At 41.1% G+C, this 26,495-nt stretch overlaps 1 protein-coding gene across 1 annotated transcript in view; it reads right to left on the minus strand.

Moving 5' to 3' along the window:
• GPR153 (G protein-coupled receptor 153) overlaps positions 1-26,495 on the minus strand; it is a 561,014-nt gene that overhangs the window by 443,123 nt on the left and 91,396 nt on the right. The window contains exon 2 of the mRNA XM_085608887.1: positions 22,994-23,060. The gene's annotated coding sequence lies outside the window, so the exon portion shown is untranslated. The remainder of the gene's footprint in view (positions 1-22,993; positions 23,061-26,495) is intronic.

A 26,495-nucleotide genomic window follows, 5' to 3' on the forward strand; every position in this document is an offset into this window, starting at 1 on the left:
AGTAATGCTTTGACTTTATATTGCATTTGATGCCTTTCAACTTTAGAATTATAATCTGAATTGAGCATCATACAAAAGCAGGAGTGGTGAATGCATTTCCATTATTCCTTTGTATAAGAAAGTTGCTACCACGACCGCCACTCTATTGTACTGTAATACTGATAGATCCTGGTCATAGTCCGGGATCCTAGAGATGAAAGTTCAGAGTAGTCAGCAGTACCTCAGTCTTCCTCAAACTGAATTTTTAAAATGATGTGAACATGTACGACCTGATCATGGACAGCAAGACTAAAGTTTGTGCCGAATGAAACCATAATCTTAGTATCATTGCTACACCTGAAAAAGCCAGCTTTTGTTATGTTCTAGCTCTTGCGGGGGTCGTATGTAATAGTTAAACAGCAACAGTGACATTGTGGACCCCTGAGATATCCCAGTTTTATTTGTAAAGCTGTGAAATAAAATCCAGACCCTGCATTGATATTTATGTTGTAGCTGGGACTAGGGTGTTTTTTTTACATAAGGAAATTGCAGTTGCTGCTAAAAAGATAAAAGGTAAATCTATTTTTAATGAAAGTGTGAAGTGTATTAAAAACAATGTAATTATTTATGTCAAAAGAGTCAATGGAGAGAAAAGTGTCCTTGAGATATGTTGTAGAAAAAGTGGGTGGTGCAAGCGGGAGTATTTTTGCAATGGCGGTTTCTATTTGAAAATAAATAACACCCTTTGAAATCATTGAAAATCATTAATACAAAAAGGAGCGAGGAATCAATTGCATGTCCAAGATCGTGTCATATGTCAGAGAATATGACATGCAAAAGGAATAAAACAGCATTTCAAAAGTAACATAGACGTAGCTCTCTCTATGAGTGTGTGATGATTGCGGCATCTACTCCCCATGCAGCAAGGGTGAAACTATGAGAAATCAGGCAAGTCTCAGTTTTAAAACAGATAGAAAACTACTGGAGTACAAACATGTTCTTTTCTTTCCAAACTTCTCCTTCACATGCCTCAAATTCACCCTCTTGCTGTCTGTCTATATATTTATCATCTTGTCTTTTCAGCACCTCTGTCGAGGGTGTTTGAACCAAAAACAGTGGGAAAACACTTCAGGTAATGAAAAATAAACACAATTACCTGAGAGTGGTGAACAACGGAAACAATCAAACGGAAGAAATGGTGGTGAGGAAAGTAAGATGGGTTTCAGTTCCAGTAGAAAAGAGGGTGATAGACAGTTGGGTTCCACAAGGCAGGCGTTCCAGGGAAGAGGGTTAATGAGGTTTTTAGAAAGGGGGGTATGTAGAAGGAGGAGAAAACAATAGGTGCGGGTAAGAAGAGCACATGAGGTGTGACGGAAAGAAAAGGGAAGGAGAAGGAGTATTCATTGGGAGCAAAATATATTGTGTAGGTGCAAAAATGATGCAGAGAACATTAAAGGGATCCTTTGGGAGGTGGGTTGTTAATGGAGTTCAGAGTGAAGCACAAAGAAGTGGCAAATATGAGGCAGACTGTAAACAGAGTGGGAATTGGAGAAGTTGAAGATGAGAAATACAATAAGCAGGAAATTACAGAAAAAAGTTAGTTCAAATGGTGATGCTATAAATGATTAGTGTCTAAGAGAGTAGTCGCGCAGATGCAATGGTCGGAAAAGGGCGAATGAATGCAAGATAGAGTAGATAGCGACAACAGTTGCAGGTGAGCCATATAATGATGGTCAACATTAGATGGCTTTAGTGACTACAATTTAAAGTCACTGACTGCCTGTGATCAGTGGTTGAAATGAGAAAGAATACAGTATATATAGATAACAGCAGATTTATTCCGAAGCTTGCATGTAAACAAGGTCATTAGAAATAAAAGCGCTTACTAGCCCACTCGCCTGGTAACAAGGAAAGTGCTCCTAAAAGCTACTTGCAATTGAGCTCTTGATCACATTCTCTGACACTTTACATATTTTTATGGTTCCCATGCTGATAGCATTCCCTATCTGTATTTAACTTGAAACAAATTATTAGATGCAACCAATGCCTAATACATGTCAACAGGTAACCCAAACACTATCAGTTGGAGTGTTTATCGATAGAACCGAAACGTTTTCACTGTAGAATACTATTTGGCAGAGCTCAGCTGGATAACCAGAGGACCAATGTAACTGTAAATTACCATTATACGGCATATTTACTAGAAAATGATGCAGCGCGGCACTGCAAGTCATCTTGCTGTGCCAAGCAACGTCATTAGGAAAGTGCAGGAACGCTTCTTGTTTACAGCAATATGACAGATCCTGTGCATTCCTCTGCACTGGTGCACAGTTGGCTGCCTAGCGCCAGTGGTGCAATGGTGCCTGCATTGCAGGGATGATTGTTTATGTTCAGGAAGGGATACCTTCCTGCATGTAAACAATCATTGATGGCGTTTTCATAGAAAGAGAAAAAACAAGGAGAAATAAAGGTATTACTCCTCGTTGCGCCAATTTTATGCCTCCCCTGGGGAGGAATAGGAAACTGATGCATTCCCATGTTTACGAAACCTTGTAAATCTGGGAATGCACCAGATTCCATCAGTGTTGCGTGGGAACACCCACAACAACACCCATGGAACGCCCATTTCACGCAGAGTAGTGCTTGAAAGGGGGGCATATTAAAAAGGCCATGATCAGCCACTCAGGGTGGCTTTACGTGGCCTTGTAAATATGGGCAGGCGGACTGCCCCTCCAGAGCATCATAAAAGAGACGTTTCGGAGACATTATTGTGACGCAGTGGCCTTGTAAATATGCCCCTATATTGATACAGAACCTATATACAGTGCATTGATTTTATGTGAACCGTTTCATTGAATTAGCCTGAAAATCGTTTAATCAAAATGTTATTTTTCAAATGGTTTGAAATTACTAATCTCTGCTGATCTTGTTATTAATTGTAATCAATTGGTTTGAATTTACATTAGTTCCTGTAATTTCCCTCATTCTCAGCCTTAATCTTAACCCTCGCTCTAACCCTAACATTAACCCAGGCCCTAATTCTAATTCTTATCCTAATCTGAATCCATGCCTAAACCGAACCTTAGCTCAAATTCGAACCTTTATTCATCACCCTAACCAGGGTCGAACTAGGAACGCAGACCCGCCCTGGCAATTAAGTCAGACTGGCCGATCGGGGGTTGTGTGTGGAAACCGATAAAACGCCCCCCAGCGGTCCAAAACCGGCCCCCATCCTGGCGGCCCACTGGGGAAATGCCTAGTGCCCGCTACGGACAGTCGGGCCCTGAGCCTAACCATTACTCTGATCATAACTTCAAACTAGCCTGACCCTAGCTTTCATCTAAACCCTAAGTCTCAACTTCATCCTAACACTCAACCTACCACTAAGGCTGAACTATCCTTTTGTTCTAACCTAATCCCTGATTCCAATCCTAATCCTCACTATAACTATAACTTTCACACCCAAATCTGAAACCTAGCTTTCCCCGTACCCTACTCCTCACACTAAGCCTATGTGCTCATTTTCTCAAGCTTGTTTCCCTCCTCACTGTTTATTATCCGACTAGTTTCAAACCATTTGGTTAGAACCACATGTAATTCACATCCAATGATTTGATCTAGTGATTGATTGCTCAATGTATCAATGGTTGGCTGTCACGGAGACCCAACAAGGCATTCAAATGACAGTGAAACTGTAAATGCAGTGCCCACCACTCCAGTGTCCTTTACATTTAGGTAGGGACTTTTTTGGCCTGTTTCTCAAAATGAAGAACATCACATCAAACACAAACAAAAGGCATGATCTGATGTGAGGAGTAATGTAACCTGCTCTAATAGCACTGCCTGTATTTCATTGTATATGAATGCTTGCATTGTGGAGAATAGAAATACCCACCTCATGTACAAGGTCCAGTTTACAAACCAGTTGGTGCAATTTACAACTGACTGACTTGCAAATAGGGCTGCATTTTGTGATGTGATTAATGCACTAATCAGTCGCACCACAAAATGTACATTGGCAGGTGACCACTAAGCCTTCTGCCTCATGAATGTTAATAAAATATGATGCATTTATAATCCCCTGCAAGTGCCAGGATATCTCCTCCCTTCCTTCGCATTCATTCCATGTGAATCTGTATTAAAAGCAGGCTGTGTCTCCTGAAGGGATTATGGTGTGCTCCACTGAGGTCAATCGCCACATTTATTCATAAATGGGAATTTGTCCTGCAGGGAATGCTTCCTCTTTGAAACTCTGAGCCCACTCAGTTCGGGTGTGGGTAACTGATCAATGGTATGTGTTAGATCTGGGAGTCTCTAGTTGGCAGGGTGGGTACCACTGTCCAAGTAGGGACCCTTGCTTCTAGTCAGGGAAAGGGGGATACACTGTTAAGATAACCCCTGCTCACCCTCTAGGTAGCTTGGCCTGAGCAGTCTAGGCTATCAAAGGCAATGTGGAAAGTATTTGTACCAACACTCACAGTAACACAGTGAAAACACCACAGATTTACTCCACACCAGTTTTAGAAAAATAAGGTATCTTTACTAAAAGCTTCACAAGACCAAATACTACAAACAAACCAACATATAATTCAAAAAGGTTACTTTAAAGATAGTTCAAGAGTTTGCAGAAAGTACTCCAGGATGTAAAAGTCAGTGTCTTGCACAATGCGACTCTTAATGCACAAAATGCGACACTTTCGTGCCCAACAGTACCTGTAGTTGCGATAAGGTTCCCAAAAGCTATAAAAAGGAAGCTTGCAAAGGCGATGCGATACTCCTGAGATCCTGGGGAGGCTTTGCAGCAGCCCTGCTTCACGCAGCAGAGGTGGATGCGCCGGCTCCGATCTGTAAAGGGAGGATGCGATGACTTTGGCCTTCGTTGCGTAGGTTTCTTAGGGGGAAGCTTCACGCACAGGTTCGATGCGACACGCTTCGATGTGGCACGATGCGCGGCGCAGCATTGACTTCCGGCGCCGCAACTCTCAATGCGCCACGGAACGGGACTCTGCGTCGACGCACACGATGACTGGAGACTTCCACACACCGGCAGTGGTGCGGCTCGCAAACTGGTTCAGCGACGACCCTCGCAATGTCAGGAATCTTCACGCTTCGGGATGATGCTCGACGCACTCGGCGATGCGGGGACCCTGCGTGTTGCGATGGTGCTGCGATGAAATTTTCCACGCACTCTCGTCCTTGCGACAATTGGATGATGCGTTGGGTACCAGTTACTCTTTTCACGCTTCTGCTTCCCAGCTCCCAAAACACAGCAAAACGACCTCCTGAGGCCCCAAGACTGGGCAAGCACTCCAAGGCAGGTCAGAACTCCTTCAGCAGAGTTCCAGGGGAGCTGGTGGTGAAGTCCTTTTGTTCCTGGGACTTCTTAACAGGGAGCCAGCTCTTCTCAGGCCCTTGGAGATCAGAATCAAAAGAAGGGGACACAGCAAAGTCCTTCCCCTCTCCTTGGCAGCAAAGCAAAACAGCAAGCAGGCAGTCTTCTCCTCTTCAGTCCTTTTCAGCTTTCTCCTTGGCAGAGGTTTCTTCTTAGTTCCAAAGTGATCTAAAGTTTAGGTGTCTGGGGTCCTCTTCTTATACCCCTCCAAGTCTTTGTCTCTCTATGTTCCAGTGGGGGGATTCCCCTGCTCAAACCGGTTCCTGGGTGTGCTCTGCTCTGGAGCACCTGGTTCCTTTCAGAGTGAGGGGCAGGGTCGTTAGACGCTCAGCAGGAGGTGGAGCCTTCTTTGTGCCAGCAGAGGCAGAGTCCTCAGCCTGGCCAGCAGGGGGTGGAGCCAGCATTGTGTTTGTCAGGGGCAGCCCTATTCAAACCCAGGGACTACTCCTCCCACCCATCTAAAGCAGTTCTCCCTATTCACCCTGCTGCTGACTCATCCAGGCTCCTGGAGCCACCTAGCCCATCACAAGACACCAGTCAGCCAACCAGCACACAGGCACACAGGAAGGTTAAACAGGAGAATAGCTACTTTCTAAAAAGTGCTATTCTCACACAGTGAATTTAAAAACCATCTTGCTAAAAAGATGTATAATTAAATTCTGAACACCGAGATACCAAACTTGGATTTTCCATCTTGCCCTTATGGGAAGATAGGCATGTAAACAGCCTTCCCCATTCTATCCTATGGGCAAGATAGCCTCTCAGCAGTGAAAAACGAAAATGGCTGTAATTCACTACCAGGGCATGTTACACACCTCAGTACATGCCCTACCTTTCAGATACACTGCACCCAGCCCAGGGGGGTACCTAGGGCCACCATAGGGATGCCTGACATGTACAGAAAGGGAAGGATAAGGCCTGGTCAGTGGGTGCACTGGCCAGGTCGACATGGCAGTCCTGGACTGCACATAGGCACTGCAAGCAGGCCTAAGACATCATTTTAGCGCTACTCCTGTGGGTGGCACAATCAGTGCTGCAGTACACTAGTAGCATTTGAATCACCAGCCCTGGCACACTCAGTGCACTTTACTAGGGGCTAACAGGTGAAACAAATATACCAATCATGGATAACCAATCAATATAACAATTTATACAGAGAGCATATGCACTTTAGCACTGATCAGCAGTGGTAAAAGTGCCCAGAGTCCTATTGCCAACAACCACGGGTCAGAAAAAAATAAAGGAGGAAGAAGCAAAAAGTTTGTGGATAACCCTGCAAAAATGGCCGTTTCCAACAGTATGTGCCTACAATTGTGGTCCCAAGCAACTGATACATTACATTTTGACTCACAAGTAATCAGGTTATGACTCTTTCGCGCCTCTTCCTCTTTGAAGTGGGTCATGACTCATAGCAGTTACTTTGTGAGTCGGAAATACTTTTCCTGTTGGTAAAGCAACATTTGTAAATTGAGGTCAAGTAGTTTGTGGTTGCAGTACCATTGATTTTGTTAATGGCAGGATTTACAACCACAAAAAGCTTTTATGTATGTGAGGGAGGCCTTCCGTTCATCACCTAACATGTAAGGAATTGCAGTTCTCTGAATTCTATATATGGGCTGCACATGTCAGAGTAACATGGGTGAAAGAGTGGGAACCTGCGGGCATCAGCATTTCCATGGGTCATGATCTCAATGTGTTGCAGAGCAGAAGTAGGGCATCTACTTCTCTGTCATGCACGGAGTACCAGACTGAAACTGTGAGTGCCGCACCAGGCCTTGCACCCTGCACTAGAACCACCACCAGCTCCTGCTCATGAATCAAGACCTAGGGGCTCTGAAAAGTGTGATACATATTTAATAAGGGCATTTTTCTCCTTACAAATATGCACCAATCAACGATGAATCAGTCCCTTTGTATGCATGCTCCATGTCGTGCACCATACAAGAGATTGGCAGCAGTCCTCAGCACTGCATATGACTGAATGTTGAGTACAGCTGAGATGAAGGTGCCTAAGTGCAGGAGTTAGCAAACAAAGGTACCGATTTACAAAGATGTCACATAATGCAGATGGCACACAGATGGCACACAACGGAGTGTAGGAATTAAAGTTTTTGCACTGCATTGCATGAGAGGGAGAGAGCAGGAAAGTGTCATATATATTAAGATATGGCACTGTCCTGATTGCTATCTAGTGCTGGTGCAAATTAGGCAGCCTAGTGCAACGCACACACCTTTGAACTATAGTGCAACGATTTGTGTCATATATAGCATAGGTTTTGTACTAGTTAGGCACCATTCTAATACAAAATACCATGCCTAGACAAACTTAAAAACTTTTCCCACCTGGGATATGTGCTATAAGGTGCAAAAATCAGAAACAAAGCAATTCTCCAAGTTGACCGCAGTCTCAAAGAGATATTGTTTTTTGGCACAAACCCATGTCTCCTATTATTAGTAAATAGGGCTTTGCATCAAAAACCATAGGTGGTTGCTTTGGAACACCCATGTGTCACCCATGGTATGTTCCCTTGATACAAAGTAATGCAAAGCAGCATTACGCACTGCTTTGCTTTAGTTTGAGGAAACTTTCCAGTGCAAAACAAGTTTTGTGCTTTAAAGTAAATTCAAACTCAACATTCTGCACTGGCTTGTGTCACTTTTGTGACACACTGCAGGTGCAAAATGTTAGTAAATCTGCCCAAACATGTCACTGACTCGAACAGAAAAAAAACAAATGCTAAAGAATAAAGTGGCTCATAAATCAAAATATTAATTTCTGTTTAATAATCTAGGTCTGGAAATAAGGCTTAATGTAATGTGTGATTAGTTTATTGTAGTGTTAATGTATCGGACCATTGCATTTCATTATGCACTTGAGAGATATTTTGAGACATGCTGGAGATGTATTATTGTCTTATCTTTCATTGCTGCTATGTATGGGGTCTGTGTCTATTTATGCTGGCATTAGTTGCTCAAAAGGACTTGCTTTTTTAAAACTTTGACTTGGGGATAACTTATTTTGGTGATAAAGGGGCAAATGCATTAACCTAAATACCGATCGCAAACGGGCCGATTCACAGAATCGGCCCCTTTGCGACCGGTATTTAGGCAATTGGAATGCATCAACCCAAAACCCATTCGCAATATAGGTAATTGCAAATTTTCCGATTACCTAAATTGCAAATGCTTTTAGGGAATCGCAAATTGCAAATCCCTATTCGGGATGCATCAAAGTCTATCCTAAATGCGACTTCGCATTTAGGAAACGCTAATTACCATCAACCGAAAGTTGATGGTAATTTGCAAAAACTTTGAAAAATTTACAAAAGTGCATTTTTCAAAGTGCCATGTGGCGCACACATATGCCCCTAGGGTATATGTGTGCACCACATGAGCACAGATGCCAAATTTGGGGGTGCAGCAGGGTGGCCTTTAAGGCACCCTAGCACCCTTAAAATTGCATTCGCATTTTGCGAGTACCTATTTTGTACTCGCAAATTGCGAAATGGCTTCCCATTTATTCCCATGGACCTCTAGGCCCTTAGGAATGAATGGGAAGGCATTCCTTAATTGCGAATCGCAATTTACGATTTGCAATCAAGGAATGTGTAGGAATCGTGCATATTTTTGCAAACTCCACATGCATAGGCAATTTCTATTCCTTAATACGATTCCTTAATAATCGCTATTAAGGAATCGCAATTGCCTAGCTTGATGCATGTGCCCCAAACAGAGATTGTATTTTCTGTTTTGTTGAGGTTGCCCCATTTCTTTTCTCTTCCACAAATTCTTTTCTTTTTAAGCACTTGGCGTTGGCATGACCTGCTTAACTCTGGGTAGGTTTAATGATTGTTCCTCTTTCTCTTTCCTTGCCGTTTCTACGTTCTCACTTTGAAGGTCTTAAAGGACATATAGGTTAACCTTATAGTGGAACAGACATAGGCTCAGGGTTAGAGTGAATAGTAAATCGAAGAATAACTCTAAAGTTGTTGACATTAAGTTGACTTGAGCATAAACGCAAGGGGGGATCCAGCGTGCAGAACAAGACCAGTGTCTTGGCTAAAGCCAGTTCTATTAGTGATTATAACAAACACAAATAATACAGGCACGAGTTGACACCACGTTATACTGTAATGTAAATTGTTACAGCGCCACACGCAAGACAACTTGAAAAAGTAGTGACTGAACAATAAGCTGGTATATCTTGCACGTCCTAAAATCAAGACTGAGTTAAAGCAGAAGGTTCAGGGGCCTGGTGTCTGAAGCCCCAACATTCATCAGAGATCTCACAGATATTTGAATTCAAAACCTGCAGAGTGGGATAGCAGAACAGGAGAGCTTTCAGACCACTACTTAGGGAAAGAAAGACACAGGAAATAAATGTAAACATGTGATATGCATATACTTTGATCATTTGTGAGCTTCTGACTGAGGACAGGATGTAGGGAAGTCATGGAAGATAATTTTAAGGACATGTGCTAAAACCATCTCATCAATATGTAGTACAGCAGAGTTAGACCACAAGATAACCAAGTGTTGGACCACAGGCATGGATGCTAGATGTTTAGAAAGGTCTAGTGTCAAATATGTCACAGTAGGTTTGGATCTCCATTGAAATTGTATAAGCTTACATTCCTGTACACTTCACGGCTGTACACACTGTGTGAAGTGCACACCCCTGCTGTAATTGCCATAGAATAATCACCAAATTACGAGCACTTGCTGTCATGGATTCACCATTAATCTTATGACTTTTGTAGGGGCACTACAAGAGTCACGATAATAAGATCTAGAGAAGAATCAGTTTAATTGCCGTCATGACAATGCACTGATCATTGAAGCTGAAAGTGAATTCCTTGCACTGGGTGGAGGAACCAAAGCAATTCATACCAATCATCGCAAGCTAATGCTGAAAGCATCTGGATGAGAACAGTGTGTTTGGTATATAGTCGGTAAGGTGTGGAGTTTGGCAAGAAGTTGAGAAGCACTGTACAGATGATAAACACCTAAAGAGGAAACAATTAATCAGTGGGCAACATCTCCGCAAATCTTGAGTTCTAGAGCAGTGTCTGACTCAACCTGTAATTGCTTAATCCCTCAATGTGCGCCAAATGTTGCAAATACATGCGGTTGCTAATCTTGCTGCAACTGATGTTTTCTGTGCGAGGCACCTCTGGATGTTGGTTTCAATGTTGGAATGTTAGTGTACCTTTGTTGTAATCTTTGTACAGTAGGGGGTGTCACGGTTTGTCCCTTTGCTGTTTATCAAGACCGATTGTATTTTCCTGCCTCGCATGCTGATCTTGGTTTCAGCCACGTTTAGTTTTGATTCTAAGCTGCTGAAGGGGTTTGAGCCTTTTTTGTTTTATTTTCAAGCATATCATATCTTAATAGTGGGAGGTTTACATAAGTAAAGCTTTTTCAGGAGTGGAATGGAAATGACCCCCTAATTGATATCCGAGAAAGATTTCTTCACAAGAAAAAGGATTTCCCCAAGGAGGAAGAACAAAAGAGAAAAATAATATAAATGCTGGTGGACCAATATTATGGTTTGCCCACTCGATTTTCATTCGGGCAGACCATATTTTGATGATAGCAGAGACTACTAGGTCTTCAACATGATCAATCTTCTCTGAGGGCTTGATGGAGTAAGGGCCATTGGAGATTTAGCTATATATCTACCCACCTAATTTAGATGGATGGACATATAGCCGTTTTTCAATGCCCATCACTGTCAAGAAAAACCTAGCAGCAAGTGCTCAATGCCCTTTTGCCATGAGAGAAAACTCCCATTGTGAGGGGGGCATTGAAAAAGAAAATCCTGCTTTGAGAAAGTAAAACAAAAATTGAACTTTGCCTTATGACTTTATCACATTTGATGGAGCTGTCCAGTAAAGTTACAATGCATTGGCAGGAACCGCCTCGTTGGCAGTCACCGTCAATGCTTGAATGATCCTCTGGGCCGACAGACATTTAAAAAAATGGCAAAAGGCATCTCTGTTAGGGCATTTATTCCATTGCCCTGGCAGAGGATGGGCTGTCGAACAAGATCAAAATGTGGCATTATGTCTAAGACTATAGATAAGACAGGAGCAGATTTCCCAGGGTATTCTTGAAAAGTTTTGAACTTTCCAAAATTCATAAATCTGCACTGTTGCGAGGCAGTAAATCGATGGGTGCAGGTTTGTGCCAGTTTCTGAGAACAGCCCCCTGGTTTGCCCATGTTAGATCATGGTAGAGTAAATGGCAGCCTAGCCAGGCTTATTGGAAGCAGTGTTTGGTCACTCACTGTTAGGGGTTTTCGGAAGGTACCCATGAACCATGTGATGTCAAACTGAGTGACTAACACAGATAACTGTGGATTCAGAATCATGTCAATATATAACAGAGACAACAATACTTAATACAAATAAGTAACCAAAATAAAAATGCCAAAGTGAGTGAATTTCTGTATCACTGATTTTGGAGATAATCAAAAAATATTTTGTAGACCTGTAATCTCTTTTAATAGGACACCTGTGGTCATGGCACCCACACTGGACCTCTGGCTTCATGTGTCCTACAGAGGTCACCATTTTTGGGAATCGATTACCAGCTCCTCTTCACAGTTGTGTGGTTCTTTCTGCCTGTACATGATGGCAGAACACCATGCTGAGCATTGGTAAGTTTATGCGAGTTTGCAGGTGAGATGTTTTGTGGGCCCCTCTTGTTATAGAAACCCCTGCGATCAGTGACCTTGCAAGCTATGATGGTTTTCCCACATGATGGTTATGTTGGCTGAGGTCTAGAGCCTCTTATGTCCTATCCGTGCTCAATGCTACGGAGCTGTACATGTGGCCCTGAAGTCCTAAGAGCTATTAATTGGATTTTTCTAGTTGTTTTTTTCCTTTGAACCAAGGTGGCCTTACGATTGCAATGCTCATGTCCTTGTGAATTTTGAAAATAAAGAGTGTAAAATCTCTACCGTTCAAAGTTACATTCATTTTATTCAAAGCTTCCTTTATGTTACATTATCTCATATTTTGTATTTCAAGTTCGAGAGATCCATCTTTAATCATCCCGAAATTATACGTTTTTACACTGTGAGCTCATTGAAGTCTTCCTGATAAATGGAATAACAACATTTGGTTCTGTTCCCAGAGTCGTATTTTGGAGAAATTTCTGTTCCATGGTAATTTCGCAAATATAGATTTAAGAGCATCACCAATTTTTTGCTTTGCTTGATAAAATTGACTTGCTGTTTTTCCAACGTTAACCACAACAAAGAAACCTCAGATGTGGATTTTTAAAATAATGGGCACAAAGAGCACCTTTTATCAAACCAGCTTCATCGAAAGAACTAACAAAGCTAATGTTATTACAAAATCCAATATTTGAAAATGAATATTTGGAAATAAATAATAGGGTTTTGAAATAGGCAGGTCATGATTATATTTTCCTTAGCACTCCTGCTGAGCAATGGTACAGTATGCATTTGTTATATACACAATAGCCAATAGAACTGACTTTATTGTGCTAATGTGTTCCAACACAGCCAAGCACACATGAACACAGACTAATTATGGCATATCTCTGTGAAGTATGGTTCGAGGACAGAACACTTGTACACCAAGCATCATTACTTTGTTCACATTTCTATATGTCTGTGTTTCAATGTGTTACCACATTAAAGCCTGATGTGTTGCCTTTGTCAATGATTGCTGTGAATGTGTGTGAGATCTTTAGATTTTATGATTTACATCTCTTGCTTAACATGGGCAGGGTGAGTGAAGGTCAAGATCTTGACATGAATGTGGTTGTATTTATATTGTTCAATGTGGAGGTTAAAGTCTCCTCGGAAAATCAAATCAACAGTGGAGCTGAATTGATTCTGTGCTTTGCTAAAGGAAACCACATATAAAACACTTTTTGCTATCGGGAATGTCAGTTGTTCAGCTTTAGTGCGTGCAATTCAGGAGGACACTGTTGTTATGATGTATAGGACACGGGCCAATAGATTGACAGGAGGTGATTCTCCTGAGGTTGTTTGGCAGATTGATCCTTGATTGCTTTTAAAACATTCAATTCAATTCAGGGGGATTTTGCAAAGCGCATAGCTACCCGAAGGCTTCACAGCGCTAGCTGATATCTAGCACTAGAGATTATTGTAATAGGATATGTAATGGGATCTGCGAAAATGAAGCACACATGTTTAGGAGATACTGTAGATGTAATACGAGTGGTGGATTGTTGGGAAGCATTGGTGTTTGTGTGCATGTCTTCAGGAATAGATGTTTTACGTGAGGTGTAACAGGGGATCAGGATCCCACTGAGGAGACTGCATGAGAAAGAGAGAGATGGTGAGTGTGATTTTCTAGCTTTGAGTCATCAAATGCAGGTGATCCAGCCTTGGTTTCATGTCAAGCAGTTCATTTTATGGAACGGGTAAGAGGTTAGTGCTTTCTCTAGTCATAAGTGACTCTAACGCACAAATAGACTAGCAATTGCACATCCCATGTGAATTGTGCCTGCGGGTTATTGAGGACCATTCCGGAGAGGCGGTTTGCATGGTGTTTTTTCAGTATAGCTGGACTAGAGTAGGAGTTTAGTTGACAGAGGGAAGCTGTATTGATGGGGATTGGGAGGGTACCGGGAGAACTGTGGATTTGATCTTGACAGTATTTCAGTCTGCGTCAGTTTAGGAGTAGCTTTGTTCCAGTTATGGTCCTGACTACCTTGATAAATGCTGCTATTATGCTGTCTTGTTTGATTCTTTGGTGGTCGGTGGGTAATAATTTGGACATGAGGAGTGGAGGAAAGTGAGCTAGTAGTATTATATGCAGTGGAAATGCAGACACTGAATCTGTATTAACACTCATACCCTAACATTGGTAACATTTTTAAGGCCTTAAAGGTTTCAAGCAATGGGGTTAAAATATGAAAATCGATATCTGAGAATTGGCTCATGACCTTCCCACTTTTATAAAGGATGATGTGTAGATCATGTTCCTGGTACTGGTAACATGAGATAGTACGTTTTATTCCCTTAAGGGATTTTATGTGTTCTTTGAGACTATGAAGAACTCCCAGAGTACATCAATCCAGAGAGATAGTCCTTAGTAAAAAATAAAAAGAGCAGATCAGTTTTAATGGAGTTCAATCTAGGCCTGGGCTAAAATTCCGTTCCGCTCGCGGAAATTGCGATAATTTGACATTTTTGCGTTCCGCGGAGAGCGCGAAAATGTCAAAATTTCCGCAATCCGCATTTTACCGGAAATGTTTTGCTTGCTCGCGCTGTAAAATAATACATTCTCGCGTGCGCGCGATCACCTTACCTGAATCCCCGCGTTCGCCGACAAGTTTTCCCGATCCGGTCGTGTTCTCCACGAGATGTTGGATTGTTGGTAGCCATTTGCGCTGTCTCGCGACAGTTCGCGCCCGCAGTAACGCCATTCGTCGCGCGATCACGTCTTTCTTCTCGCGATCATGCACCGCGAGACAAGTGAAAACAAGATGGCCGCGTCCGCGAGCAATCGCATGGGTAAGTTGGCGAGCCGCGACCACGCAGAAAATACGGCGAATGGGCGGGAAAAAAACTTCTGCATCTTCGCGATATTTCCGCGTGTTTGCGGAGATTTTTAACATTTTCGCGATAATTTGCGAAAGTGAATTTCGCAAATTCCGCCCACCCCTAGTTCAATATCAGACAATGATCATGGACATCAATTCGCCAAAATGCCAAGTGTAGCAGAAATGATATCATACACCCTTCGACTTTATTGCCATCAAAGGAAGTGACATCATATGACCTTTGACCCTGAATTTTCCCAGCAAGTTATGTCATTAGGCATTAACCACGATCACATCACAATAATTGACATTACTGAAGTTACATTATATCCATGGCACAAATATAAACATACATAATATAATTATGGCCCTAGATTGCACTGATCAAAGCGAATGAACCAGATCTCTTTTCAATGGATACAGGGGTAAGAGGTCTCACCACAATAAAATTGGAAATTCAAATAGGGCAATTTAAAAGCACACTTTTCACATAAATCTGTTAAAACGCCATGGGCGGCTAAAAAGAAACTCATTAAATATGGTATGTTTGTTAGGAGAAGAACTCATAATTAGGAACAAAAACATTTAGGTGCAAAATGACTATTGGTGTAATAGTCTCCACAGTGTGGAAACATTTCTACATACAACAATCCAGATTTCAATGCAAAATATATTTCGGTGCAACATCAATTTTAGGTGGAAAATCTTCCTTGGTGTGAAAACACATATTAAAGTGCCAGACAACATTTAGATAAAGGATCTGATTTAGATCTTGGCGGATGGGTTACTCTGTCACTACTGTGATGGTTATCCCATCTGCTGAAATATAATTCCCATAGGATGTAATGGGATTTATATTTTGGCAGACAGGATATCCGTTACAGTTGTGACAGAGTAATCCATCTGCCTAGATCTAAATCAGGCCCAAAGTCATGCTAATCTACTAAAACACCCTTCGTGCAACATCTACAGGAGTGTGGGGGTACCTTTAGGTTCACAAACACAATTAGGAGCCTTTTGTGAATACCGAAAATCGTAAACTTCCCATGGCGGGACCAATGGCCTGAACCCGAACCAATACTCCTCTATGCACCATAGCCGACCACGTCTACAGAGCGGCTGCTCTACTGACCAATGCTGGTCTGCCACTCCCCTCCCCCCTTCTCTCTGTGAAACCGTCAAACTTTGTTTTTCAATTTGGCCCGGAGCGGGTCTAACCCAGTGTCTCCCTTTTCGGACATTTCCCTGGTTTCAACATCAGACTCTGGCCTGGCCATTTGATTTAATGGGAGCTTATCTCATGTTACTCACTAGAATTGTTTTAAATCGAAGCCCACAGCACACAACACGCAGCGCTCTAGAGTTGTCTAGCAAGTTGTAGCACTAGCTTAATCTGCCACCTGGCATTTTGGATTGCGCTTCCTTTTTTCTTTTCTTCTCAATTCCCACATGAATTTTTATTGAATGTTGCACTGCATTTAATTTTCATTTTCACTAATTGTCAGATTATTATGTTGCAATGAAATGAAAAAGTTTTAAGTCTGTTTTCTGAATTCCAAGACAGACTATTAACATGCACAGTGTTTCTATGTTTACTACCACTCAGGAAAAGTTTCAAAGATCACTGCTACTTCTGGGTCATTGTATGACTTTTTGACACAGACCGTGCTGTCAAAAACACGTCAAGTCATTAAATACTAATTACTCCGTAAACTGCATATCCTGAGTGCGACTATTCTTGCATTCTGGCAGCATGAGACGATATATATATATATAAAAGATCCTAATGTTCCACCTAATTAACCACAGTTCTTGCAATCTGAAATACAATTAACTGTCAAAACTGTCAAAATTCATTATGCTGGAACATTTAATTTTCTTCTTTTGTGCCATTCCTCCCCCACCCACTCTAACCCCACCCCACACCACCCCTCTTCTGTTACCCCATTCATACCTATTTCCCCCCACTCCTTATCCCTCCTCCCCATTGGACTGGTGGAAGCGATCCTCCCAAAACCTTCTCTATTGAACACACCAGAAAATTCACCTATGTAGCCCAAAATTGGTTTTAGGTTTATGTCTACCATATTATCAAGATTAAAGCAGATGGCGATTCCCAAGTATGTAGCTTTTTCCACCACCTGAGGATCATCCATCTTGCTTTTTTTATTCAAAACAATCTGTGTCTTCCCTCGATTGAGCGCATGCTGGAAACTAATCCAAAATTGCTAGCTTCACTCTCAATACCAGACATAGCTGTAATAGGATCAGCAGTAACAATGGCTATATCATCGGCGTATGCCAATATTTTGGTTGGATATTCTTGTAACACAATAGGTATTATTTCCCTATTCCTTTCTGGTCTACGGATAAAGGGATCTATGTAAATTGCAAAAAGCAATGGTGAGCATGGGTAGCCCTGGCGTGTTCCTCGGGAGATTGTTAATTCTTTGGTTAAGCTTCCATTCACCAATACCACTGCTCTGGGGTTGATATATAATTTTTGTACTGCCTGTATAAAACCTTCCTTGATCCCAACATTAGACATAGAGTTCCAAAGAAATTGCCAGGAGACCCTATCGAAAGCCTTCTCGGCATCAAGAAAGGATCAATGCCATAGGGTCTCCGCAACCTCTGTACCGTCAAATAGGGTAATCACTCTCTGAATGTGATTAATAGTTGACCTCCCTGGCACAAAACCATGTTGGCACTTAGCAATCACTTTGTGGACAATAGGGGCAACCCTATTAGCCAGGATTTTTGAATATATATTTTTGAATCTACATTGATGAGGGTAATAGGGCGGTATGAGCCTAGCTGCTCTGGAGGTTTATTCATTTTAGGGAAAATAACTATTTTTGCCCTAGACCAAGAATTTGGAGGTTGGCCGCCTTTAAAAATACGTATAATTAGTTCTAATAAAATATTTTTAATTTGCTCTAGAAACGTTAAGTAAAACTCGGAAGGGATACTATCCAATCCGGTAGCTTTCCCCTTCGGGAGATTTTTAATGGTGATTACGATTTCATCTAGGAGATTCCTCCAACATAGTCTGATCTCCTCAGCAAGCCTATCATAAACGCCGCAGTCTAGATATCTATCAACCTCGGTTAAGCCACCCCTTCCTTCTTCCGTGTACAGATCTCGATAGAACCGCCACAAAGCATCTCTAATAAGTTCTGGATCGGATAATTGGCCCTCAACGGGATCATATATTTCGCGTAACAGATTGGATGTGGTTTGTTGTCGCATTCGCACGGCTAGCTGATGACCCATTTGTTCGTTAACTTCATACACCATTTCTTTTCGCGCCGTTTATACAATCTTCATCTGTCTATTATTGGAAGAGTGAATGCAGTCAAGATGGTGTATTTCCCTAAAATTCTGTATTTGTTTAGAGCAATTTGCCTCGAATTCGACAGTCACTGGTTTAAGTCAATGGAACGCACGTTCTCTAGTTTCATTTGGGCATATTCGCAACCCTGGCGTGCTTATAAATTTCTCACTCTCCCCAAGGATAGAGGAGGTCTAGCTCTCCCTAATTTAAAAGCTTATTATTGGGCATCGTTGCTACTCTATAGCAGTGAGCTACTACAAAATATGGGGGCTGAGGAAATGTGTGAGGGCAATACACTGTCTATTTTCCAAGTAATTCTTGGTAACAAAAGCAGATGGTATTTATGAAGACATCTGCATGACAGTTATCACAAGAAGGTCAAATTTAAAACACTCTACAGTGGGTTTAAGGTTTGGAAGGCAGTGAGGAAAATGTTAGGTTTAGGGCAAATTTCTCAGTATACCCCCATAATGGATAATCCAATTCTTTCGGGAACCATCTTTAGAGACAATTGCATAAACAGATGGAACAAGGCATGAATAATACAGGTAGGATGCCTCTTCTCCCCATCCGGGATTAAATCTTTTGAAGCTTTGAAAAATGAGTATCACTTGGATTGGCGGGACTTTCTTAAATTTCTACAAATCAGGGATTTTCTTACACGTAATTTGGGGGGGGGGGGGGTATTGGGTGAAAAACATCCTTAGTGGAGACAGTCATACACACCAGGAACCACACTATAGGGGGAGTTTACTCCTTTCTCATCGCAATGTTTCCGGATGATTTAGAGAAAATCTCACAGAAGTGGCTGGACAAGTTAGAAATATCTGCAGATGGATTTAATTATGCCTATCTTCTTTCTCAAACCATACTCATGTCTACCAAACTTCAGGCACAGTTTTACAAAACCTGCTTCTTCTTATATTACACGCCAGACAAAATAGCCAAGTGGGGGAGTGGCAAGGGAACCTGCTGCCCCAGATGCATGATGTTTAATGCTGATTCTATTCATATCTTTGCCACTTGCCCCGGATTAACAATGTTAAAACAAGACATAGAGAAATGTTTGACTACTGTTTTGCATAGAGAGACAGCTCTACCCTGGGAAGTAATCCTATTAGGGGTCAACGACCCGGACAGCCCTGGTATTGGCCACGAGTTTATTTTTATTGCGATGGCGGTTTTAAGATTATGTATAGCCTCGGCATGGTTAGATCCCATAGCACCATCTTTCCAACAGTGGTTAGCCAGGCTATTAGCCATGTCTAATTTGGAGGTTGCCATCTATAAGCGGAAGGGAAAGCTACGGTGCAAAAGGGGGTTGAGGATTTGGACTCCTCTTATACAATGGAACCTAGCTCAAAGCTAACTGCTATACATTTTTCTGTAAATTAACCAAATGTATGATGAATAAGAATGCTTTTGCTGATTATTATGTAATGTGTATAAGGAATTTGTTTGTATATTTGTCTGACTCCGGAGGGTGGGGGGCGGGGCGATAATTGTGGAAAAAATCTGAATAAAGATATAAAAAAAAAAAAGAAAATTCACCTATGTAGAGGTGCTTAACTTGATTGAGTGTTTTGTTTCTAAAATCTGTCACTCGGCATCGTGCATACCCATTTTTCCTCCATGTAACATGCAGTTGTTAATCACCATCACATTTAAAAATATTTTGAATGTGAATAGCCAACTGAAGTTAGGATTTTTTAATTTTTACAGCATCAATCTTCTCCACTCAAGCCAATGTCTTTCAGTGGTTTCACTAGACCTATGAGTCAATACCACCCTTGACTCTGCAATAAGATGCTGACATTCCATTTCTATCTTTTACAATAAGGCAAGGATTTTGACCGCTTTGTTTACAGTCTTAGATTCTACTCCCCATAGCACTCAGAGCCTAGACAGTTGTGATATCTGTCCCTGAGCGTCAGCTAGTTGAAACTCTGCTATCAGCCACCCAGTTTTTTCATAATTCAACTCTAAACAGTACCACACTTTTCTTTAAGGATGCCAGACCGCCATATTTGGAGATCGTCGTCTCCTTTGAGGGGTTCTCTGTGCATACAGTGCATTTGCCACATCACAAGAACAGCTGTTTGCCAATCATGATCCAGTTTTTTTCCCCATTCAGTATTTTAATTTTTTGTTTTTCTCAAACACATTTCAAAAGCTGTAATGTGTTTGTGAGAAAAACACAAATAATCAAAGGCCATCAGGGGCAGCTCCTTCGCTAAGGTGGAGGAGCATCATCACACTGCTCTCAGAGCAGAAAAAATAAAATGATAATAACATTGTTATTATCATTTTATTTTTTGTTGGTTCAGGGCTCGGTCAGGGTGGGCGGGGTTGGTAGCACAGGGGGAGGAGTGGTTTGCACACTTTAAGTGCGCATGACGGTTAGGCCGGTCGTCTTGGGCCGGCCAAACAGTCATGAACACTTTGCATGTTCCCCACCAGGCTGTAATGCACAACTTGGTGGTGAAAATCCACTGGCTCGCTGTCCCTGTCTGAGCGCCGAACCATGGCTCTCAGACTAATCTTAACGCTGCATTGCAGTGTTGCGATTGGCGCAGCGGAACCAATCACAATGCTGCATTGCAACATTTCGATTGGCTTAGGGGAGGCTGTGTGCTTTCTGGACTCGCCAGAGAAGCGGAGGAGAGACGCGACCCACGGACGAGGTAAGTGGTATTTTATTTTTTGTATTTTGTCCTTCCCGCACCTCCACCCTGCTTCCTGCGAGCCGCTACTGAAGGTCATGACATGCAGAAAAATTTCTCCCCATGGATGGAAGCATTGTTTGTTTTCCCTTCCCATCTATGCCCAATAGGGAAATCAGTAGCATGGAAATCAGTGAACATAGCCCCACTCTGATTATGGTGGGGTTACCAGATGATTGAATATTGGTGGCCCAGTGGCAGCTGTCAGAAACACTTGAAAATTAGAAAATGTGTTATTTCACAATGAAAGGATAAGGCTATTAAGACCTTGCATCCCCTCCATTTCTTCCTGTAACAGGTGACAGTCAGTATGGAGGTCATAGAAGGATTAGAATGGTGGAGAGATTTAGCATTTGTACAAGGGGTTTCATACTGTAGTCTTCAAATAGAGCCCCGGCTACAGTCTGCAAAAGGGACGTATGGTCAAACCCTTCTGTTGAAGGAATTTGCTGACTAGCCTCTCTCTGAATCATTAGGATCTTATTACAAAATATGTTATTAGGCCCCTATAGAGCAACTTAGTAGAATCTCTTCTAACTTCAATTATTTCTGCCAATACGGTCCAGTGTTAAGAGAGAATGTTTTTGCATTTCCAAATGATACATACAGATGGAAGCTACCACATTACCTTGGCACCTGAATGATATATTATGATTTTTTTTTTTAAACTCTTTTTATTGGCATTTGTAGTAAAAAAAAAAAAAGACATTGCATACATTTTCACCGTTGGAATTACAGTAGATATGAGCCCTTGAACCACAGTGTACAGACGCTGCTTTTAGAGTCAGCGGAGCTTACAGGCTTACAGTGTTATTGTCCCCGCCTATTCTCTGAATTAGAGACCGGCTAACGAAGCCTATGTCTGGGCCCATCCCACTAATGCGCGCTAAGGACGCCGCACCATGCGGGGGCTGCTTCATGTATCCATATCCCCTGGAATGATATATTATGATTACTAATGAATCCCAGATTCTTTATGTCATGAACAGTAGTTGGCCACAAACCTGTATGGTCACTAGAGGACAGAGTTCTTTTCAAGATCCATAGTCCATTATTGTCTTATTACTTAGTATTAATTAGTTGTTCCCCATTTGTGATGGAGGTTAGCTACACATACTGTGCCCAAATTCCTAGCCACTCACATTCATTCACAATGTTTCTAATCTGCAGTGTTACTGCCACTCCTGAAAAACTGAAAGATGACCTTTGCTCTCCATCCACCACCCAATCTTCCTCCTAACTATTATTTTTCTATAAAGAGCTGGATCGTCTTGTATATAACAATGTTAGTCTTTACCTATCCTCTCACAGTCGGTTCAACCCGCTCCGGTCTGGCTTTTATGCTTGAAAATTGAATGCAAAAATGTAGGTACTCACTATGCTTTAGAGAAATGCTGGCATCCTCAAATTAGAAATATTACACCTCTCCTGACAAGGGCAATTACTCTCTCTTTAAAATTAAAGAAGTACAAGTTCTCAGCACCTCACAATACATGCCCATTTAAAGAATCCCTACAAACAATCATGGCTGTCCTCTCCCACATCTCTAACGTCATTAACTCAGCCTATCACAACAATCATTTAGAGGTACTTAACCTCCTCAACTTTTCATTTCATTTCTATATTTTAGAGTGTTCCATTCTGCATAACAGTCACTGGCAACACGTATCCTCAAGTGGCTCTACTCCTACCTGCGCAATCATTCCTTTTCTGTCTTACAATGCTTATGCAGTCCTCTTCCTCCCATCTTCCAAAGGTATCCTCTAAGTCTTACACTGAGGCTCATTACTTTTCTTACTCTACAACTCACTGAGAGATATCGCCTCCCTCTCTTTTCCCTTTATGCCTATGAGACTTAAATATTCTTCTCCTTTATCTCCTTTAGACTCTGAACTCAAATCTCCAGCTGTCACACTGCTGTCATGCACTGGGTGGCTTAGAGTACCATCAAGACAAATTCATGAACATTGAGATCACCTATTGTTCAGCTTTGTGCAACATGTTTCCCCTTACCTCTAACAATCGCATTTCCACCAGATGTTCTCTTTCATTCTTCTGCAGCCAGCATTTTTGGAGTACGCTGTTGACAAAAATGAACTTACATTATTTTGTCTTCTCTGTAACTAGTGCGAACACATTCCAATCGCTCGATATCACAAATATCTGCCTTTTACATTTAATTTGACATTGTACAGTCTCTCATAAACCCATTTCTAATGATCAGATTGATCATTAAATAAGTGTTCTCTACCATTGACAAAGTCATCAACTTTGCAGCTTCTCAATATCCCAGTATGGTTGAAACTCAGGTTGTTTAAAACTAGCACATTAAAACAGATGAAAAGAAAAATGGCTCTTGGGCTTCTCAAAAACAAGCATTGGCAATTCTAAAAGGTCTGGCTTACAATTGAGAGTGCTTTTTCAGTCACTGGCCATTTAAGCTCTTTGCTCTTTTTGCAGTACAACAGCGGAAGCACCAAATGATGAAGTTGTAATCTCAAAAACAGTTCTCATTACACTGAGCTTCCCAGTGTTTTTGTAGAAAGATGAAAACTGCAAAATCAGTTAAATTAAAATCCAACTATATGGCAGCAGGCTAATAGTCAAGAGAGAAACTGTTAATAACATTTAAATGCTGCTTTTGTTACTCAGGGAAAATAAATTAGGGGCACCAATTAGTTGATGGTTTGATTCAAAAGAACAGATTGTGAGGTCTCCAGTCCGAGTACTCACGCCAGCTCATGCTCACTGGTGAGACATAGGAACTCTCTATTTCTTAAGCTGATAAATATGTCAATTTAGGCTGCTTAAAGAGGACTGCAACTCCTTCTTTACTGACTATATATTCTAAATAACCCTCTGCTTGTATTTAGCCAAATATGGTGCAACAGCTGAGCTGGTTTTCCAGCTGCCGCCTTGATTTTTTGGTAAATCCCTCGCATATTCTGGAACCGCTGGACAGGAAAAGAATATGATCACCATTTTTTGTGATGCATTTGGTTCATTCACCTCATGAAGATTTGTTTTGCGGTACTATTGAGGCACCTAGTTGAGTGGTATCTATTGGACGATTGGTCCTTACTGCATATCAAATTTTGAAAAAATGTTTCAACAGTGGATCTTGTCCTTTATTAAAGAAAAGAAGCTTTTATATGTATGGAGTGAATGCAGAGAATGTACTTACACTTTTCCAAAACTTAGTGTAAGAAATTATATTTTCCCCTATGGTGGGTTATAAAATGAGTGGTATTCCTGCATCCAACCCTAAAGGCTTGAGTTGAGGCAGGGAGGAAAGGTAAAAAAAACTCTAGAAATATGACATTTAGCACAAATGCTGTGTCCAAGTCTTTAATTTGTATCTTTCAGATTTCACTCTAATGTTTAGAAAATACATGCACCTTAATTGAGCATGCAGACGTGGTGTTCCACCTTAATAATGTTAAAAAAATATAGTACTTTAATATAATTCAAAATGTAGCTTGATGACAATAACATTGTGGGACATAATATCACAGGTAAGAATATAGTATTTTTTACCTTTTAAAATATTAAAGTATTTATATACTGTTGCATATATGATCTGTTTTGATTGTTTTTGTAATGCTTTAAACATGTTAGCATTACAAATTATTATTTCTTTATGGTATTTATAATTATATTTGGTAAAGTTTGTTAATTTTGGGTTTCGTAATATATTTGAGCATTTATATTTCATTTATTGGTGGGTTGCTGGGATTGTAGAGGAGCAGGGAGGTGTTTCTAAACATATATTGTACATAATTTTATCATTTTCATCATTAATGTATTACATTTCAATTGATTAACTTGAGTACTTATTTTATTAACTGATGCATTTGTACATGTGCATTTTTGTTTTTACAGAATAAGTATGATGTTGTGTTTCTTTTATACAGAATGAAGATTTAGACTTTAACGTAATTTGGAATTTTTGGGTGGTTTCTTGTGTTTGTATGGGTGTATTGTGGGAACTATTTTAAATATATATATTTAAATCCATTCATTATTTTTGTAATCATTAATTCGCTTATTGAATATGTATACTATTTAAAATACTTTGGTGGCAAACTGTATAAATAATTGGTCATTCTGTAAAATTGTTAAATACCTTTTATTTACCGTTAGGCAATCTTTATTTCGGCTTAATGCCATGAACAACATAAAACAGATTAAGACATTTAAAGTACAAAACATTATAAAAGTCCAAATAAAATTATCATTCTCTATGATCATTGATTAAAATATTAAGAACATTAAAAAGCCTATCAAATGAACACAACTTCAAAAAACTATCCACATGTATAGTTAATGATATGTAGAGAATGTTTTCTCCGTTAGGCAGTTTTAAAAGACCATATCGCCATGCATGTCCAGACAATGCTTTTTTGTCCAGACATTACTGCCCAAATATTGGAATCAAGTTTTTGTTCGTGTCTCGAAAAATGCACATGCCTTTTCACTGAAGATATATTTTGTGATCCTATGTGTTGTTGTCAACTGAAGCGGTTAAAGTAAACTTCTTCCTGATACACCATAATGAAAACAAGTATTTTGGCACTGTGAATACAATATAATGGCTTGCTTCAGTTTGTAGTATTTTCACAAAGCTTCCTTATGCCAGACAATCCCCATATTCCTACAGATAGGTATAATCTATTTTGACCACAGTTTCCGTACACCTAGCACATGTCGGACATACCAGGTTATCTCTACTGAGATAAAATGCCCATTTATGAGAGACATGGCTTGGCAGTTCGGGCTGGACTGTTCCCATGAGGCACAGGGTCAGACTGATTTGCATATGGCCATGTCTGAACTGGGGTGGTGGAGTGAGCTAAAGAATGATGAAGGATTAAACCCAGATCAGTTGACTGGGGGTGAGTGTTTGATTTGCTCAAACGCTCCGTCCATCATCCCCTTTGGTGTCGCTTTGTTCGCCCTAAGTTGGCAGGGTATGCCCAGACGTGGGTCCCTTGCTCACATTGCCACTGGATTCAAGATAGCCTGGCTGATGAGGGTTATGAACCCGAAACCGGTCCCAGGATGCTTGTTTCCGGTCCAGGGAAGACATGGCTTGGCAGTTCGGGCTGGACTGTTCCCATGAGGCACAGGGTCAGACTGATTTGCATATGGCCATGTCTGAACTGGGGTAGTGGAGTGAGCTAAAGAATGATGATGTATTAAACCCAGATCAGTTGACTGGGGGTGAGTGTTTGATTTGCTCAAACGCTCCGTCCATCATCCCCTTTGGTATCGCTTCATTTATGAGATAAAGCACGCAGGGGTAGTGCCCCATGTCTAAACTGTAGATACAGCGTTCTAGCTAAATTGGGCACCACCTCATCCACAAATGTTTCAGCTTGGTATAGGGCCTTGTGCTGTAAAAACCCATCCATCAGTTAACCCAGGGATGAACTTGCCAGTAAACTGTCTCATTTTAGCTTTTTTAACTTTCCTATAGGTTCGTTTTCAACAGTGGCGACTGGTAAGTTTAGGA

The sequence above is a fragment of the Triturus cristatus genome, chromosome 1_2 (assembly GCF_964204655.1).
Source record: "Triturus cristatus chromosome 1_2, aTriCri1.1, whole genome shotgun sequence".
Taxonomy (NCBI): Eukaryota; Metazoa; Chordata; class Amphibia; order Caudata; family Salamandridae; genus Triturus; species Triturus cristatus.